Consider the following 12594-nt stretch of genomic DNA (forward strand, 5'->3'; position numbering starts at 1 on the left):
GAAACCGCTTCCAGATCCTTTCAGATACAGGAGACGATGAGGATGCTGAGGAAGTTAGGCTTTTTGGAGACTCTATTATGAAAAGTCAACTTACAAAATTTTGGGGCAGGGCTGCCAAGTCCAGGACTCCCAGGACCAGGAAATGTTTTTTGCTTTACTGGGGCTGCCGTTCAAGACGTAATTGCTGCCGTTGAAGAGGTGGCGAGTCGATTGCCCAACAACACTACTTACGTCATCCATGTCGGCTACTGGCAGATGATAAGAACATACATGGATAAATTTAATAAATTTATTGTTTCAGGCATCATCCCACGCATGCAGACTGGCAACCGTTTTTACGGCACCACCACCAGCCTCAACCGATGCCTTGCCAACTTCTGGATTGAAGAGAATGTCGGCTTTGTACATACATGGAATAACTTTTACTATGATTCTTCCTTGTTTTCAGCTGACGGCTTACTGCTCAGTCAGGTGGGAGTTGCCCGTCTCAGTCACCTGCTGGATTGCGCAGCGAAGGATTTCTGTACAAAAAAAAAAAAAAAAAGGATTCTTATTGCTCGCCAAGCCAGGATAGAGTGACTAACTTAATGAATTCGCAGCATTTTTTCGTAATAAACTTTAAGTCTTCTACGTGAACGGTCGTAATGCGTAACAAATTTTCAGATCTAGAGGAAATAGCGTTCTCAGAAACTTACGTTATAATAACATACTCATGGTAACACACTCATGGTTCAATGTAGAAGTCAGGAATTATTTAGCTTTAGTTTAGTTTAGTTTAGTTACACAACATTTGAAAAAAGTCGAGTACATTAAAATGGAGGCGCCATCTTATTGTACATCAAAGCCAGTCTCAACCCAGTACTATTATCAAAACCCTTGCGCAAACGTAGATGCTTTATTTATATTATTAAGAAATAACTACGATATGAAACTAGCATTAGCTCTAATATACAGATCTCCAGCCCAACCAGTCCAAAGCGGCCGCGAAATTTACGAACAAATTAGCGAGATAAGTGATGCACACGAGGCCGTAATCGTTGGTGACCTTAATCTACCGGTGACGATGTGGAACAAACCATTTACCTCGCATCACGGCCACAATCTATGTAATAGTAAGAAAAAAAAAAAGATCATTAACCCAATTTGTACAAAACCTGACACGCGAGACCTCGTGCTCGACCTCGTGCTTGCTACAAAAGATGAATTATTAGAAAATCTGAATGTCAGTGGAGAGTTCAATAATAACGACCACTGCACAATCACCTCAGTCATTAACTTCTTGGCTGGCGAGTCAAATAAAAGCAAAGTAAAATTCTCTGATGACAGAACAAAAAAATGTAAACTCAGATCAGTACTTAATGTAATCAATTAGAGTTACTTACGTACCACTACAAATATTAATGCTCAGTGGAAATTTTTCACTGATAAATATTTAAAAGTTGTACATGAATGCCTCCCTATGAAAAATCGTCGTCCCACTCAAAACATTAAGTCTAAGTGGGAAAATACACAAATAGGTGAATGCCTGCGTGTAAAGAGGGACGCCCATAGCAGGTTAATATCCTACAGTAATACGATGAACGTACTAGATTCATATAGTTAAGATGTAAGGCAAGGAGCAAAACACACACAGCAACAAAACACAGCAAAAGGTCCACCGAATTACACGTTGCAAGCCAAAGTAAGCCGAACCTAAAGAAATTTTATAGCTTTATCAGGCAAAAGAGAGTGAATAACTGAACTGCTGGGCCAATTATAGATGAAAATGGAGATTTCACTAATGACGAGGAGGACATTAGTGGGACAAGAGTGGCAAATGAGTTTTAATGCAGGCAAGTGTAAAATGTTTCACATAGGGTATCAAAACAAGAAAACAAAGTATATTTTAAACGATACCCAGCTTAATAGTGTACACAACGAAATTGATTTAGGAGTAACAATATCGAGTAGCTTAAAACCTAACCAGCAATGTTCAGAAGTCGTAAAGAAAGCAAACAAAATAATTGGCTTAATCGGCAGATCTTTTGAGTATAAATCTAATGATACATTCCTCACTATATAAACCCCTTTAGTGTGTCCCCTTTTGGAATATTGTGTTCAAGCATGGTGTCTCTGTTACCAGAAAGACACTGATGAATTAGAAAGAGTTCAGCGTAGAGTAAGAAAAATAATACCAAGCTTAAGAAAGAAATCATATGAAGAGCGTATTAAAGAACTAAATATATTTCCATTAACACAAAGAAGACTAAGAAATGACTTAATAGATGTGTTTAAATTCATCAAAAGGCATTGATAACATGGACTGCAGTAAATATTTCACGATAGATTTTTTCAAATTACACGCGAGGAAACGGTTGCAAAATTGTTGGGAAATCCTTGAACTCTCATGAAAAAAAAAAAAAAAAATCCATCGTGTAGTTAATATATGGAATAGACTTCCTCGAGACGTGATAAACTGCAACACCGTAGAGACTTTTAAACGCCGTCTTGACAAACATTTTCTCTCCAATCCGCGCTAATAGCGTTTGTTTGTTAGAGGTTAACCTCCTTCCCCTCAGCATGAAATGAGGTGCCCGTGAGGGCACCTCATTTCATCCATTTTCTTCCTTTTCTATAAAATTTCCTTCGGGGTTTTCCTTCTCTAACCCAGTAAGATATTTATTTTTGAGCTGTTTTCCTGTACGACTTATGCCGGAGGGAGTGGAGGGTGGGGAGAGACCTATCTACTTAGGTGTCCTTTTCTTCTACTATCAACTTAGTAATCCTGGGTCCGGTCACCTCGTAAGGACCGCAAGGTCTGTTATGGCCTGTTTTTTTTTTTATGTAATCTCTCTCTCTCTCTCTCTCTCTCTCTCTCTCTCTCTCTCTCTCTCTCTCTCTCTCTCTCTCTCTCTCTCTCTCTCTCTCTCACTTTTTTTTTTTTTACTGCTTCCGTCCCCAGCTCTCCCTTTCTCTCCCATGCAATTTTTATCTTTCTGTCTCCATCTCTCTTTCTCGTGTTATGCAACGCAACCCTTCCGTCTCTGTGCCTCTCAGAGGCCGACTGGCTGAGACTCTCTCTCTCTCTCTCTCTCTCTCTCTCTCTCTCTCTCTCTCTCTCTCTCTCTCTCTCTCTCTCTCTCTCTCTCATGCATACTTTTTCCTTTTTCCCTCTCTTTGTTTACTACATATATTGTAGAAGTATTTTGTATAAAATATACTTGATTAGTGGAATGGCGTGTGTAGAGAACCTTCATATCACATTTTTAACAGAAATTTGGTTAAATATGTCAGGAAAAATATTTAATCCAGGTATTAAGATAGATGGTTATACATTATTCTATAAAGACACAGAAAACGGGAGAGGAGGAGGCATCGCGGTATACGTTAGGGACACATTACAGTGTTCTATTAACAGTAAAATTAACAGATAACAAAACAGAGTCGATATGGGTAGATATTAAAGAACGATTATAGTCAGTAGTACTGGGATTAGTGTACATACCACCAAACAGTACAAAGGTAATTAACACCTCACTGTGGCAGGAAATAAATAGAGCAGGAAGGTACAGTCAGGTATGTGTGGTAGGAGATTTTTTTTTTTTTTTTTAATATCGATTGGAGCTTGATGGTGGGTAACAGGGAAGCAGAGGAATTTCTTAAGATAATTCAAGAGAATTTTCTAAAAACAGGTAATCGTAGAACACACATTGGGGAACAATATTCTAAATTTAATTCTAACTAACAGGGAGGAAGCAGCAACGCAGGTAGAGGTTGGAGGACAGCTAGGTAACAGTAATCATTGGCAAATTAGTTACAAATTGAAATAGGAGGAAACTTTTAGAAGCAAAAAACATTAGTAAGATACCTGACTTTAGAAGTGCAGATTTTGAGGGATTAAAAAGGTACCTCCAAGGAGCTGACTGACAACGGATGCAGGTTGAGATCAGGTCCGGGACGGAGTTGAGAGAGATGAGGTGAGATGAGGTGAGAGATGAGAGGTGAGGTGAGGTGTGAGGATGTAGAGCAAAAGGAGGGAAGAAGTGTGAGTAAGGGTCTGAGGAGGGAGAGGGGGGGAGATATGTGTGAATATTTTGGAGGGTCGGGTCATGCTGAGATGGGAGAGGTGAGGTCGAGACGAGTAGATGAGGGAGTGGAGACGATGGAAGGGACCTAGATGAGAGGATTAAGTGAGGTAAATGTAGATGAGTTGTATAAATATTCCATAGATAAATGGCATACAGGACAGTTAGCAAACATCCTATATAGAGCAATAAATCACAGAAAAATGTTAAAAAAAAGTTCAAGACACCAGGACCAGATGAAATATATCCCATAATACTTAAGGAATGCAAAGAGGTTATTTATTAGTGAGCCGTTTGTTTCTGTCTTTAGGAAATTACTTGAGTTAGGTGATTTACCAGTAATATAATGTAGTACCCATCTAAAATTATGGAGTCAGTAATAGCGAAGAGCATTAGGGAGCATTTAGACAAACATAACTTGATAAATCAGTCACAGCATGGCTTCACGAAGGAGAAGTCTTGCCTGACGAACTTACTAAGTTTTAACAGGAAACTGTACGAGGCAGCAGATAATGGTGATAGTTATGACATCTTATATCTGGACTTTAGTAAAGCGTTTGACAAGGTACCTCATCAGAGGCTCTTGAGAAAGGTTATGGCACACGGGATAGATGGGTAGGTTGAATAAGGTCATGGCTAATGGCTGAGCGACAGGCAACAATGACTTGTAATAAACGGCTCTAAATCCAAGTAGGGTCATATAATTAGTTGGGTGCCACAGGGACCGGTATTAGGACCATTGTTGTTTTTAATATGTATCAATGTCTTGGATAGTGCAATTAGTAGTGAAGTTAGTAAATTTGCGGATGACACAAAGATAGGTAGATTAATTAGGTCAGAATCAGATGCCATCGCCTTGCAAGCAGATTTAGATAGGAAGAACGAATGAACGGACAGATGGCAAATGCAGTTTAATATCAACAAATGCAAAGTACTTAGCGTAGGTAGAGGAAACCCACACAATATGTACAAAGTAAACAACGAAACATCTGTACGTTCAGGGTACGAAAGAGATTTGGGATTTATAATTAGTGAACTGAATGTCTAAGAAAGCAATGCATAGAGGCCAGAAAGAGGGTAAATAGGGTATTTGGATAAATTTTTATGAGTGTTAAAAGTAGAAGGCCTGAAGTAATATTAAAGTTATATTTGGCGCTGGTCAGACCTCATCTAGACTGCGCTGTACAGTTCTGGTCCCCACATTATTGGAAGGATATAGGTCTATTAGAATCAGTACAAAGGCGAATTACTAAAAGAATACAGGGGATGAGGAGTATTCCTTACGAGGTGAGATTGAAGTTGCTAAATTTACATTCTTTAGAGAGACGTAGGTTAACAAGGAAGACGTAAGCAAAATTCTTAGGATCAGCAACCAGGACAAAAAAAAAAAAAAAGAGAAAAAAAAAAACAATAACGAGCTTGAAAAAAGCTTGAAAACAATTAGGTTATTAAAGAGATATGAAGAAGTTGATTGACAAATAGAGTGGTAGATGAATGGAACGGACTCAGTAATCAAGTTATTAGTGTTAAGACATTAGGGAGTTTTAAGAGAAGATTAGACGGATTTATGGATGGGGATGATAGGTGGAAATAGGTAAGTATATTTCATACAGGGACTGTCACGTGTAAGCCTGGTGGCTTTTTGCAGCTACCCTTATTGCTTATGTTTTTAATTAACACGTGTAAGCCTGGTGGCTTTTTGCAGCTACCCTTATTGCTTATGTTTTTAATTAATACAAGTTAATAAATGTCTTTTAATCAAAGTAAGAGACTTCCAACACGACAATGCACCATATCTCTGAAATACTCTCGTACACATTGAAAAGTTTCTAGTTACACATAATTTTAATGGTGGTTTTATTCTTATTGTGACAAATTAATGAACAATATTTCAGTATTATTAGCAGGAGAAACACTCTTGGGAATCTAGCTAATCATTTATGTGGCCTTTGAAAATAGTCGTGGTGGGGGAGCAGATTAATTCAAAATACGGGTTGAAGAGTTGCTAAACCAATCGGTATTATGTCTGTTTTGGTACTGACTCAGGCAAGGGGTTAGCACAAAGTATCACATCTCACCAATGAGATGTGGATGTCACCAATGAGCAGTGTTTGTTAATAAGTGCTTGTTGTTACCCACATATTGTCACCAGTATTGATCAATGCAGTTGTTGGTAAGATTTACCTCAAAAGTTCACTGTGAGTGTACCTTTATGGATACTGGGCAAGGGTGCAAAACTGGAGAGAAATAGGGACATTATGTTGCTAAGTAGAAAAAAAAAAGTAAAAGAGGTTTAAGGTTTAAATTAGGTTAGCCAGTAACTGTTTCACTATGATATACAACAGTTCACAACAATGTACAAAATCTTTATATGTATCTATGTACAAGAAAGATCGGGATTAAAAGAATAAATTTACAATGTCTACCCTGTTTAATGTTTAGAAGTGGCTGTAAAACAAGAAGCTATATATCAGAGTAGCATAATGATTATGAAAAAAATTTCACAAATAACAGTGATAGGATTAAGTTTGAGATACTCAGATAATGATATTCATAAAAAAAAGAGGAAAGAATGTGAAATACGTCGTCCCATGGTTTACAGTGAAATGAAGGAAAGACTGAAGTTCCTGGTTAATTCCTGCACTGGTGGAATGAACAAAGTAAAGGTGAGAGTAAGTAGGTACTTTTGTGTAGCAAAAGGAGATAGGCATGTAATGAATTTTAAAAGTAACGGTGGAACTATCAGAAGATTGAGAGGGATAGAACACTGTGGCATTGAGTAAAAAAATTAAGATATTTACTTAGGAGTTGATGAGGCAACAAGCCTTTGAGTACATATATCCCGCTTCGTAAAGTTTTAAGTTTTAAGTCCTCATATATGAATACATATATACAAGGAAGAATAAGTCCCTGGATTGAGAAATAAAATAAAAGGTGGTGAAGACAAGATAGAACTCATAAATTCATCGACTTTGTTTTTGTAAGAAATGAGAAGCAAAAATACTATATAAGATTTGCACATTATTTATAATGCTGCTGAAGAAGAGTTAGGTATCTAGAATGTTTTGAATAAACTTTTTAAGTATGGAACAACACAGGATTCACTCTGCCCCATTTAACAGAAAATATAGGAAGATTAGAAGTTAAGCTTTTTTTTTTCTGCAATGTTCATTTCCTGCTTAGTTGATTATGAATGGATTGATCAAGATGATTTATGAATAATAAGGTGGGTGAAAAGACACAACTCTATAGAACATCACTGTTAATTGGTTAAGGAGAACAGTGGCATCTTCCACAATGGTGAGAAATAAATCTTGAAGTGAGAGTACAAAAAGATAGATGGAATGTGTATGAGGGAAGCTTAGAGAAAAAAAATCTGATTTTACCAGAATTTTTTTTTATGCCTATAGCAGCATCAAAGGTTCACTAAAGCGTCCAAGAGAGGATGACCATGATTCAATAAGGAGAGCTGAAAGGTATCAATGATCGTCCTTTAAGGATTCTATGCTGATGATCAGGTAGAAGATAACGAAGATACATGTTTAAGAATCTTCCTACTGAGGGCAGACTCAAAAGATTTAAAAGACAGGAACTCAAGATTATAGGTTAACAGTTTGAAGGATTGTTACGTATGTATATTATTTTCCTTGCTGGTTAGGAAGGAACTTGGTGGAATGGGATTGAGTAAATCTGTGTGCTAATAATATTACCCAGGGTTCCACTTAGGAGAGGAAAGGATGTGTTATGACACATGAAGAAGGAAAAGAGATTGAGGAGGAAAGATGTGTATAAAGAGAGCCATTTACCATGAAAGCTACCATCAGGAAGATCTTGTACATGATGAAGGTAGAAGATAAACCAACAGAGATACTGAAGGACTAGCAGAGGCTGAGCGGTAATGTGTCCTCAACGCCTCTTGCATTCCTTTTATTCCCCTGTCCTTATCTGAAGAAGGGGAGGAAGTGGAGGAACTTGTCCTTGTGAAAAAAATGAGGACAAATGCACTTAGGTTTACTGGGAATAATGCATGTGTGTGTGTGTGTGTGTGTGTGTGTGTGTGTGTGTGTGTGTACAAAATTGAGTTAAGCTGACATAGGAATTTTTAAACCAAATTATCATATTTATGTTTTTAATTTATGTACATTGTTTATACACATCAAATAATGCGTTTGTGCGTGTGTGTGTGTGTGTGTGTGTGTGTGTGTGTGTGTGTGTGTGTGTGTGTGTGTGTGTGTGTGTCTAATATCAGATTTGTTACTGAAAATTATCAGCTATATGTAATTCTGTTTTGGTTTAAAAAATACCAAACACTACATGAAGTGTTCCTTTGTTACAGCTTATGTAACATCATGTTTGTGAGAATACCGTATCTCATCTTGCACTGCCACACTGGTCGTGTTTCGAAGTAGTGCAATCACAGCCAAGCTATTCCCATTAATTTCGTGATTAATATATATATATATATATATATATATATATATATATATATATATATATATATATATATATATATATATATATATATATATATATATATATATATATATATATATATATATATATATATATATATATAAATATATATTTACTTATTTTTGTAAATATAGAAGGGATACCGGCAAGAGGCAACAACCCCCCGACAAAAAAAAAATTAGTCTGTAAACCACCCTCTTGAGGGAATTTAAGTCATAGAAAGATGGAAATACAGAAGCAGGCAGGGATCCCTGTTCCAGAGTTTACCAGAGTAAGGGATGAAAGATTGAGAATACTGGTTAACTCCTACTTTCTCTACCCTCATTTTCGATCCAAAGCTGGGTGTTGCGTTTGTGTGCGCAATGACTTAACCTGCTCTCGTGCCCACGCTCTTGAATCTTCCGAGTTTTCCACCATCTGGCTACGACTACAGAGTCACTCTCAAACTAAATTTATCTGTCCTGTATACCTATCATCTTACTCCTTTGACTATAAGGAATTCTATGACTACATAACTTCCAAACTGGAGCACATTCTGACCCTCTTCCATTTTGCAGAGATCTCTATTCTTGGAGACTTCAATGTTCACCACCAGCTTTGGCTTTCCTTTCCCTTCAATGACCATCCTGGTGAACTAACCTTCTACTTTGCTATCCTTCACGACCTAGAGCAATTGTTGCAACACTCTACTTCTATTCCTGACCGTCTTGGAGATACGTCCAACATTCTTGACCTTTTCCTGACCTCTAATCCTGCTTATGATGTCACCCTTTCTTCTCCGTTGTGCTCCTCCGATCACAATCTCATATACGTATCTTGTCTTATTGCTTCAAACCCTCCTCAGGATCCCCCTGGCGTTTTGCCTGTGCTAGTTAAAGGGACCTGAGGAGGTATTTTGCTGATTTTCCTTAGAATGACTACAGCTTCCGTGTCAGAGACCCGTCTTTGTGTGCTGACCGCATAACAAAGGTGATAGTGTCTGAGATGGAGGCGTACATTCCACACTCTTTTTCTCGACATGAACCTTCTAAACCTTGGTTTAACACAGCTTGTTCTCATGCCATACATGATAGAGAGGTGACCCACAAAAGGTACTTCAGCCTTCCATCACCAGAATCTCAAGTACTTTATATTTCTGCCCGGAACCATGCCAAGTCTGTTTTCCAACTAGCGAAAAACTCCTTCATTAACAGAAAGTGTCAAAACCTTTCAAGACCTAATTCCCCTCGTGACTTCTGGCATCTAGCCAAAAATACCTCCAATAACTTTGCTTCTTCTTTCCCTCCTTTATTTCAACCACATGGCACCACTGCTATCACATCTATTTCTAAAACTGAACTCTTCGCTCAAACCTTTGCTAAAAATTCTACCTTGGACGATTCTGGGCTTGTTCCTCCCTCTCCTCCACCCTCTGACTACTTCATGCTACCTATTAAAATTTTTCGCAATGATATTTTCCATGCTCTTGGTGCCCTAAACCCTCGGAAGGGTTATGGACCTGATGGGGTCCCTTCTATTATTATCCGAAAGTGTGCCTCCGTGCTTGCACCTGGCCTATTCAAACTCTTTCAGCTCTGTCTGTCAACATCTACCTTTCCTTCTTGCTGGAAAATTGTCTACATTCAGCCTTCTTCCTAAAAAGGGTGACCGTTTTCATCCCTCAAACTACCGTCCTATTGCTCTAATCTCCTGCCTATCTAAAGTTTTTTTTTTTTTCTATCCTCAACATGAAGATTCTTAAATATCTATCACTTCACAACCTTCTATCTGATCGGAAGTATGGGTTCCGTCAAGGCTGCTCTACTGGTGATCTTTTGGCTTTCCTTACTGAGTCTTGGTCATCTTCTTTTAGAGATTTTGGTGAAACTTTTTTTCTATCCTCAACATGAAGATTCTTAAATATCTATCACTTCACAACCTTCTATCTGATCGGAAGTATGGGTTCCGTCAAGGCTGCTCTACTGGTGATCTTTTGGCTTTCCTTACTGAGTCTTGGTCATCTTCTTTTAGAAATTTTGGTGAAACTTTTGCTGGTGCCTTGGACATATCAAAAGCTTTTGAAATAGTCTTGCACAAAGCTTTGATTTCCAAACTACCCTTCTATGGCTTGTATCCTTCTCTCTGTAACTTCATCTTAAGTTTCCTTTCTGACCGTTCTATTCCTGCGGTACTAGACGGTCACTGTTCTTTACCTAAATCTATTAACAGAGGTGTTCCTCAGGGTTCTGTCCTGTCACCCACTTTCTTCTTATTATTCATTAATGATCTTCTAAACCAAACTTCTTTTCCTATCCACTCCTACGCTGATGATACCACCCTGCACTTTTCCATGTCTTTTCACAGACGTAGAACCCTTCAGGAGGTAAACATTTCATTTAGGGAAGCCACAGAATGCTTGATTTCTGATCTTTCTAAAATTTCTGATTGGGGCAGAGCAAACTTGGTATTGTTCAATGCCTCAAAAACTCAATTCCTACATCTATCAACTTCACACGGCCTTCCAGACAACTATCCCCTCCTTTTCATTTACACTTAACTGCCCCCCTATTATATACTGAACATCCTCGGTCTGTCCTTTACTTATAATCTGAACTGGAAACTTCACATCTCATCTCTAGCTAAAACAGCTTCTATGAATTTAGGTGTTCTGAGACGTCTCCCCAGCTGCTAACTTTGTACAAGCGCCTTATCCGTCCATGTATGGAGTATGCTTCACATGTCTGGGGGGGGGATCCACTCATACTGCTCTTCTAGACAGGATGGAATCAAAAGCTTTTCGTCTCATCAACTCTTTCCTCTAATTGACTGTCTTCACCCTCTCTCTCACCGCCGCAATGTTGCATCTCTAGCTGTCTTCTACCGCTATTTTCATGCTAACTGCTCTTCTGGGCTTGCTAACTGCATGCCTCCCCTCCTCCCGCGGCCTCGCTGCACAAGAATTTCTTCTTTCTCTCACCCCTATTCTGTCCACCTCTCTAACGCAAGAGTTAACCAGTATTCTCAATCATTCATCCCTTTCTCTGATAAACTCTGGAACTCCCTGTCTGCTTCTGTATTTCTACCTTTCCTATGACTTGAATTCCTTCAAGAGGGAAGTTTCAAGACACTTATCCATCAGTTTTTGTCTCCTGCTATGACCCTTTTATGGGACTGGCATTTTAGTGTTTTTTTTTTTTTTTATTGGATTTTGGTTGTCCTTGGCCAGTGTCCCTCCTAAAAAAAAAAAAAAAAAAAAAAAAACTCTTGTATTACAGAGGTGGATAGAATAGGGGTGAGATAAAGAAGAAAGTCCTTTGCAACAAGGTCGTGAGAAGAGGAGAGATATGCAGTTAGCAAGATCAGAAGAGCAATTAGCATGAAAACAGCGGTAAATGATAGCAAGTGATGCAATATTGTGGCAATGAGAAAGAGGCTGAAGACAGTCAGTTAGAGGAGAGGAGTTGATGAGACAAAAAAGCTTTTTCGTCCCATCCTGTTTAGAAGAGCTGTATGAGTGGAACCCCCTACCCTCTCCCCAGACATGTGAAGCATACTCCATACATGACAGATAAGACCCATGTACAGAGTTACCAGCTGGAAGGGTGAGAAGAGCTGGTGGACACGTCTCAGAACGCCTAACTTCATAGAAGCTCTTTTAGGATGCTATCATCAGCGTAAAAGTGGATAGAACAAAGTTTGGTTTAGAAGATCGTTGATGAATAATGGGAAGAGAGTGGTTGACAAGACAGACCCCTGAGGAACACCAGTGTTAATAGATTTAGGAGAAGATCAGTGACTGTTTACCATAGCATCAATAGAATGGTCAGAAAGGAAACCTGAGATGAAGTTGCAGAGAGAAGGGAAGAAGCCTTAGGAGGAAAGGTTAGAAATCAAAGCTTTGTGCCAGACTCTATCAAAAGATTTTGATATGTCTAAGGCAACAGCAAAAGTTTTTCTAAAATCTTTAACAGAAGATGACCAAGACGCTGTAAGGAAAGCCAGAATATGACCAGTAAACCGGCCTTGACGTAACCCATAGTAACGACCAGATAGAAAGTTGTGAAGTAATTGATGTTTA

The sequence above is a fragment of the Scylla paramamosain genome, chromosome 19, assembly GCF_035594125.1.
Source record: "Scylla paramamosain isolate STU-SP2022 chromosome 19, ASM3559412v1, whole genome shotgun sequence".
In the NCBI taxonomy this organism is placed as follows: Eukaryota; Metazoa; Arthropoda; class Malacostraca; order Decapoda; family Portunidae; genus Scylla; species Scylla paramamosain.